Source organism: Tubulanus polymorphus, chromosome 2 (assembly GCF_964204645.1).
Source record: "Tubulanus polymorphus chromosome 2, tnTubPoly1.2, whole genome shotgun sequence".
Lineage (NCBI taxonomy): Eukaryota > Metazoa > Nemertea > Palaeonemertea > Tubulaniformes > Tubulanidae > Tubulanus > Tubulanus polymorphus.
The window spans coordinates 15481450-15489573 of NC_134026.1; positions in this window are offsets into that span (position 1 = coordinate 15481450).

Here is an 8124-nt window from a genome sequence, read left to right on the forward strand (position 1 = left end):
TGAATTACATGATGAATATATGAATAAATTAAAGAATAATAAAGGTTCAAAATTATTACTGAGATTACGATTTCCATATGAATATAAATATATAAAATAACTATTTATAATTTGGAATATTGGTTTTTTGACAATTCATTTTTTGGATTTGTCGCCCACGACAATTCAATATTTTGGTTTTATCGCCCGCGACAATTTTTTTCTCTTTTTGTCGCGGTTTAATCGCCTGCGACACTTCAATATTTTGGTTTTATCGCCCGCGACAATTCATTATTTTGGCTTTATCGCCCGCGACAATTCATTAGTTTTGTTTTGTCGCCTGCGACGATTGAATATTTTGGTTTTGTCGCCCGCGACAATTCATGATTTTGGTTTTATCGCCCGCGACAATTCATTTTTTTGGTTTTATCGCCTGCGACAATTTATTATTTTGGTTTTATCGCCCGCAACAATTCATTAGTTTGGTTTTTTCGCCCGCGACAATTCAAGATTTTGGTTTTGTCGCCCGCGACAATTCATTATTTTGGTTTTGTCGCACGCGACAATGGCGACAATTCAAGATTTTGGTTTTATCGCCCGCGACAATTCATTTTTTTGGATTTGTCGCCCACGACAATTCAATATTTTGGTTTTATCGCCCGCGACAATTTTTTTCTCTTTTTGTCGCGGTTTTATCGCCTGCGACACTTCAATATTTTGGTTTTATCGCCCGCGACAATTCATTATTTTGGCTTTATCGCCCGCGACAATTCATTAGTTTGGTTTTGTCGCCTGCGACAATTCATTAGTTTGGTTTTTTCGCCCGCGACAATTCAAGATTTTGGTTTTGTCGCCCGCGACAATTCATTATTTTGGTTTTGTCGCACGCGACAATGGCGACAATTCAAGATTTTGGTTTTATCACCCGCGACAATTCATTTTTTTGGATTTGTCGCCCACGACAATTCAATATTTTGGTTTTATCGCCCGCGACAATTTTTTTCTCTTTTTGTCGCGGTTTTATCGCCTGCGACACTTCAATATTTTGGTTTTATCGCCCGCGACAATTCATTATTTTGGCTTTATCGCCCGCGACAATTCATTAGTTTGGTTTTGTCGCCTGCGACAATTGAATATTTTGGTTTTGTCACCCGCGACAATTCATGATTTTGTTTTTATCGCACGCGACAATTCATTTTTTTGGTTTTATCGCCTGCGACAATTTATTATTTTGGTTTTATCGCCCGCGACAATTCATTAGTTTGTTTTTGTTGCCCGCGACAATTGAATATTTTGGTTTTGTCGCCCGCGACAATTCATTATTTTGGATTTATCCCCCGCGACAATTCATTTTTTTGGTTTTGTCGCCCGCGACAATTGAATATTTTGGTTTTATCGCCAGCGACAATTGATTATTTTGGTTTTATCGCCCGCGACAATTGATTATTTTGGTTTTATCGCCCGCGACAATTAATTTTTTTGGTTTTGTCGCCCACATTATTAGCTTTTGAATAATTAGGCCAATTAATAACGTTATAAAGACTTATGCTTTCGCCTATTTTGAAGTCGATTAATCTGATATTGTACGGAAGCGATAAAGGGCCTCGAGTTTTCATGTTCAAACTCGACAAGTCGCCATATTTATGTCGATATATCGCGATATATTGTGTCAAGTCCACATGAATATGTCTACATATCGTGACGTTTTCACGACAAATTTCGCTTATTTGCTCATTTTCCACGGGACAAGCCGTCATTTGAAGACATGTCTAAATGTAAGATGAGGACGCCAGTAATATGACGACTGAGTTTCAAGTCGTCATGAATATGTCGACTTGTCGCGAGGAAAATGGTTAAGAAAACGAAATATGTCGTCAAAACGTCACGATATATCGACATATTCATGTCGACTTGACGCGATATATCGCGGTATGTCGACAATAATATGGCGACTTGTCGAGTTGGAACGTGTCATCTCCGAGGCCCCTTATCGCTTCCGTAGATATAGTGTCGAATATTAAGGTCATTTTGGCAGATTCTTTTTTTTTTAAAGTGATATTAAAGCGATCATTCAAGCATTCAAGTGATCCTACTTAATGAAAGATCTACGGAAGCGATAAAGGGCCTCGAGTTGTTGCGTTCCAACTCGACAAGTCGCCATATTTATGTCGATATATCTCATCAATTCGACATGAATATGTCGACATATCGTGACGTTTTGACGACTTGAAACTCAGTCGTCATATCACTGGCGTCCTCATCTTTCAGCAACGCCAGTCACATGGAGTCGTAGGTGTTCTACTTTCTGCGACGCAACACGACTGTCACAACCAACCGACGCTCTTGCGACTGGCAGAAACTAGTCGCACACAATCGTATTGCAAGCGACTTGCATCAAAACTTGCGATGCAACGCGAGGATCGCATCGTGTCACAAGAACAACCTACGTCTGGCTTTAAGTTACTGCGGAGCACCAGAAATTATCTTTTTTTTCGTTCAAAAGACCTTTGCTTGAAAATTCTTTCGTCGGAACAAAATTTATTTCGTTCGAACCAATAATATTCTATACAATTGAACCAATTTGAAAAAATCGTTAGAACAAAGTTGAACAAACTTTTTTTTGTCCAAACGAAAGGTTTTTCGTTCGAACAATCATTCAATTGAACAGAATCGTTTTAATTTGAACAGAATTTTCTTGTCAGAGCATTAAGTTTTTCGTTCGAACAAGTATATTGAAAAAAGTTTCCGAAAGTATTAAGTATTTCGTTCAATCGAACAGAATTGTTTTCATTCAAACATTCGTTCGAAAAAAATTGTTTTCGCTCAACCAAATTTGTTTTCATTTCAACAATAACATAGCTTTTTATTCGAACACATTTTTTGTCAGAATGAAGAAAATTTTTGGTTCAAGCAAAAAGCGTATTGTTCTATCAAACAGAATTATTTTCTTTCGAACAAGATTTTCTTGTTGGAACATTAAGTTTTTTGGTCGAACAGCGCGTTAAGGTCGATTTGGAAATTTACTCGGTCAGGTATATGTTGGATTACTGTGTATGCTATTTGTCAGGACAATAAACAGAAGACAACTCAGGATACTACCATGCGTGACTCCACTAGTTAGATCGACTTATTCCAAGATGAGGTGTTCCGTTGATTTCGGCTACAAGTTTTCGTTCAGAGATAACTGCTGAGCCATTTGAGCGACCTATCATGGATACTGTTTCCTAATAGCCTGTTTAGTAATGGTTGATGTTGTGCATTATCAAATGCTTCGTCGAAATCCACCGTTGAACAGGATTCTAAGACTGTGCAGAAAACCCGTTATCGCTGCTTTGCAGTTATATTTATTATTATTTTCTTCCACACTATTTTTACCAAAAGAACATGGGCTTTGTTACCTTACCGCTGTTTCATATACAATCCATATAATATCGTTCAGCTCACCGAGATCTACAAATAGCCCGCGTGTTTTTTCACGAATCATCGTTACAAAAGCGCTGTCGGGCTGTAAACATCGAAAATTTAGCCCCATTCAATGGGGCGACATGTTTTTCGAGTTGTCATCCCGAAATCAACCCGCAGGCCGACTGTCACTTCGATTATCAATTCAAGTATAAATGAACTAATTTATTGCCGCAGACTTCACATTCAGTCGCGGTCTTCAAACAGTGATTTTAACAATAGCCCATTTTTCTCATCAAATCATATTACCGATACACTGGAAATTTACTACTTTAGATTTTAAAAGCACTGTCGTGCCGTAAACATCGATGAATCGACATGTGTTACTACATCGACGTTCCGGGGATGAGCTGCGAGTTTCTCCTCATCATGAGAATCAAATCGAGTACAAATTAATTTATTACTACCAGTGATTTGGCTGCGGGTTTCAAGGAGTTAGTTTAACAATACCTATATTTCTTTACCGAATTAACCGTGTATTTACTAAGATAAATCTTTAGTGTACCGGGCAATCGTAGGCCTAAACTAAACAGGCCGAAGAGATATGGCGGAGAAAAGCTGTTATGTCGACGAGGTATCAAAATAAAAGAATATATTACTTTATTCGGCCGCGGGCTTCACCCATTTATCAATACTGTATATTTCCTACAGTACATACCGATCATTGTCAAATGCACAAGGTATTTACTAAATACAAGTATATAACACACTCCTATCCGTATGCTGGACTCACACTTGACATTCGGAGTAAGCGTTCGCTGTGGGGGAAAGGTGATCGTTCGCTGTGTCGCTTGAAGTGTTTATCGAGTTTTACGCGACCTTAAGGCTTTTGTATGGTGGCTGATAAGATAAAAAAAAACACGAATATGCAAATGAGGGCGACATTACGACAAAACGACAAAACTAAAATAACGCGAGAAAACAATGATTTTGATTTTTTCGCCCGCGGAAATTCAATATTTTGGTTTTATTGCCCACGACAATTCACTACTTTGGTTTTATCGCCAGCGACAATTCATTATTTTGGTTTTGTCGCCCGCGACAATTCATTATTTTGGTTTTATATTTTGTTTTTGTCACCCGCGACAATTTTTTTCTTGGTTTTATCGCCTGCGACAATTCAATATTTTGGTTTTATCGCCCGCGATAATTCATTATTTTGGTTTTATCGCCCGCGACAATTCATTATTTTGGTTTTATCGCCCGCGACAATTCATTATTTTGGTTTTATATTTTGTTTTTGTCGCTCGCGACAATTTTTTTTTTTGGTTTTGTCGCCCGCGACAATTCATTATTTTTGTTTTATCGCCTGCGACAATTCATTATTACGGTTTTATCGCCCGCGACAATTCATTATTTTGGTTTTGTCGCCCGCGACAATTCACCATTTTGACACCCGCGACAATTCATTATTTTGGTTTTATCGCCCGCGACAATTCATTATTTTGGTTTTATCGCCCGCGACAATTCATTATTTTGGTTTTGTCGCCCCGACAATTGTTCTTTTGGTTTTGTCGCCCGCGACAATTCAATATTTTGGTTTTGTCGCCCGCGACAATTCATTATTTTGGTTTAATCGCCCGCGACAATTCAATATTTTGGTTTTATCGCCCGCGATAATTCATTATTTTGGTTTTATCGCCCGCGACAATTCAATATTTTGGTTTTATCGCCCGCGATAATTCATTATTTTGGTTTTATCGCCCGCGACAATTCATTATTTTGGTTTTGTCGCACGAGACAATTCATTATTTTGGTTTTGTCGCCCGAAGAAAATTTTGAAGACGCTTTGATCAATTACCTTGATCTTTCGTTTATATTTGAATCTACCAAAGGCCCATCAGCATAAGAAAATTGGGTCGATCTGACTCAAGATGGCCGTCCTATGACCTTTTTAGTGCCCAAAAATGTCAATTTTGGCCAGAATTCTAGGTCCTGTAGCTTCCTACTGGTTTGCCATTTCTCATTGCAATTGCTGATGGATATTCTTTAGAGAGAGATGTTTTATACCTGGGACAGGTATTTTTGATCAGCCAATTATGACGCAATTGGCGGCCATCTTGATGTCATCAGTACTCATTCGTAGGTGGGAAAATGTTTTTCCACAATTAATTGATACCTAAGCATATTGTGTTACTATATTCAATTGGGAAGTTGTAGCCCATAACGTGTTCTATGATTTTGGTGAGTTGATACAAGGTCATTGGTTCTTGTATGTGGCCATCAGGGGGCGTTGAATAATACAATAACTTAGTATTGCTATGTTATATTTGTACCAAGGCATATTTTGTTACCATGGCAAAGTTGTAGTTCATGACATCGTCTATGATTGTGGTGAGTTTTTAAGGACATTAGTTATTCCATATAGTCACCAGGGGGCGTTGAATAGTAGAAAAGCTTAGTTTTTCCTTATTAGATTGGTACTTAGGCATAGTTTGTTACCATGATCCATTGCAAAGTTGTAGTTCATGACATCGTCTATGGTTGTGGTGAGTTTCTAAGGACATTAGTTATTCCATATAGTCACCAGGGGGCGCTGAATAGTAGAATGGCTTAGTATTTCCTTATTAGATTGGTACGTAGGCATATTTTGTTACTATGATCAATTGCAAAGTTGTATTTCATGACATGTACTACGATTGTGGTGAGTTTTAAGGTCATTGGGTTTTGCATATGGTCACCAGGGGTCGTTGAATAGTAGAATAACTTAGTATTTCCATATTAAATTACAAAATCCTAGCTGCTCACATGTTCTATGATTGTGGTGGGTTTCAAGGTCATTGGTTTTTGTATATGGTCACTAGAGGGCGTTATGTATTGAAATTGTTAGATTGTTGAGCATTTGAAACCACTGCCCAAGTGAGCATGGTGTCCCTGGACCCCTAGTTTGGTTTTGTCGCCCGCGACAATTCTTCTTTTTGGTGTTGTCGCCCGCGACAATTCATGGTTTTGGTTTTATATTTTGTTTTAGCCGCCCGCGACAATTTTTTTTTTGGTTTTGTCGCCCACGACAATTCAATATTTTGGTTTTATCGCCCGCGACAATTCATTATTTTGGTTTTGTCACCCGAGAAAATTCATCATTTTGGTTTTATCGCCCGCGACAATTCATTATTTTGGTTTTGTCGCACGAGACAATTCATTATTTTGGTTTTGTCGCCCGAAGAAAATTTTGAAGACGCTTTGATCAATTACCTTGATCTTTCGTTTATATTTGAATCTACCAAAGGCCCATCAGCATAAGAAAATTGGGTCGATCTGACTCAAGATGGCCGTCCTATGACCTTTTTAGTGCCCAAAAATGTCAATTTTGGCCAGAATTCTAGGTCCTGTAGCTTCCTACTGGTTTGCCATTTCTCATTGCAATTGCTGATGGATATTCTTTAGAGAGGGATGTTTTATACCTGGGACAGGTATTTTTGATCAGCCAATTATGACGCAATTGGCGGCCATCTTGATGTCATCAGTACTCATTCGTAGGTGGGAAAATGTTTTTCCACAATTAATTGATACCTAAGCATATTGTGTTACTATATTCAATTGGGAAGTTGTAGCCCATAACGTTTTCTATGATTTTGGTGAGTTTCAAGGTCATTGGTTTTTGTATGTGGCCATCAGGGGGCGTTGAATAATACAATAACTTAGTATCGCTATGTTATATTTGTACCAAGGCATATTTTGTTACCATGGCAAAGTTGTAGTTCATGACATCGTCTATGATTGTGGTGAGTTTTTAAGGACATTAGTTATTCCATATAGTCACCAGGGGGCGTTGAATAGTAGAAAAGCTTAGTTTTTCCTTATTAGATTGGTACTTAGGCATAGTTTGTTACCATGATCCATTGCAAAGTTGTAGTTCATGACATCGTCTATGATTGTGGTGAGTTTTTAAGGACATTAGTTATTCCATATAGTCACCAGGGGGCGCTGAATAGTAGAATGGCTTAGTATTTCCTTATTAGATTGGTACGTAGGCATATTTTGTTACTATGATCAATTGCAAAGTTGTATTTCATGACATGTACTACGATTGTGGTGAGTTTTAAGGTCATTGGGTTTTGCATATGGTCACCAGGGGTCGTTGAATAGTAGAATAACTTAGTATTTCCATATTAAATTACAAAATCCTAGCTGCTGACATGTTCTATGATTGTGGTGGGTTTCAAGGTCATTGGTTTTTGTATATGGTCACTAGAGGGCGTTATGTATTGAAATTGTTAGATTGTTGAGCATTTGAAACCACTGCCCAAGTGAGCATGGTGTCCCTGGACCCCTAGTTTGGTTTTGTCGCCCGCGACAATTCATTATTTTGGTTTTGTCGCATGCAACAATTCAATAGTTTGTTTTTGTCGTCCGCGACAATTCATTATTTTGGTTTTATCGCCCGCAACAATTCAATATTTTGGTTTTAACGCCCGCGCGACAATTCATTATTTTGGTTTTATCGCCCGCGACAATTCATTATTTTTGTTTTGTCGCCCGTGACAATTCAATATTTTGGATTTGTCACCCGCAACAATTCATAATTTTGGTTTCGTCGCCCGTGGTTTTGTCGGAACATTAAGTTTTTGGTCGAACAGTGTGTTAAGGTTGTTTTGGAAATTTACTCGGTCTGGTATATTTTGGATTACTGTGTATGTCATTTGTCAGGACATTAAACAGAAGACGACTTAGGATACTACC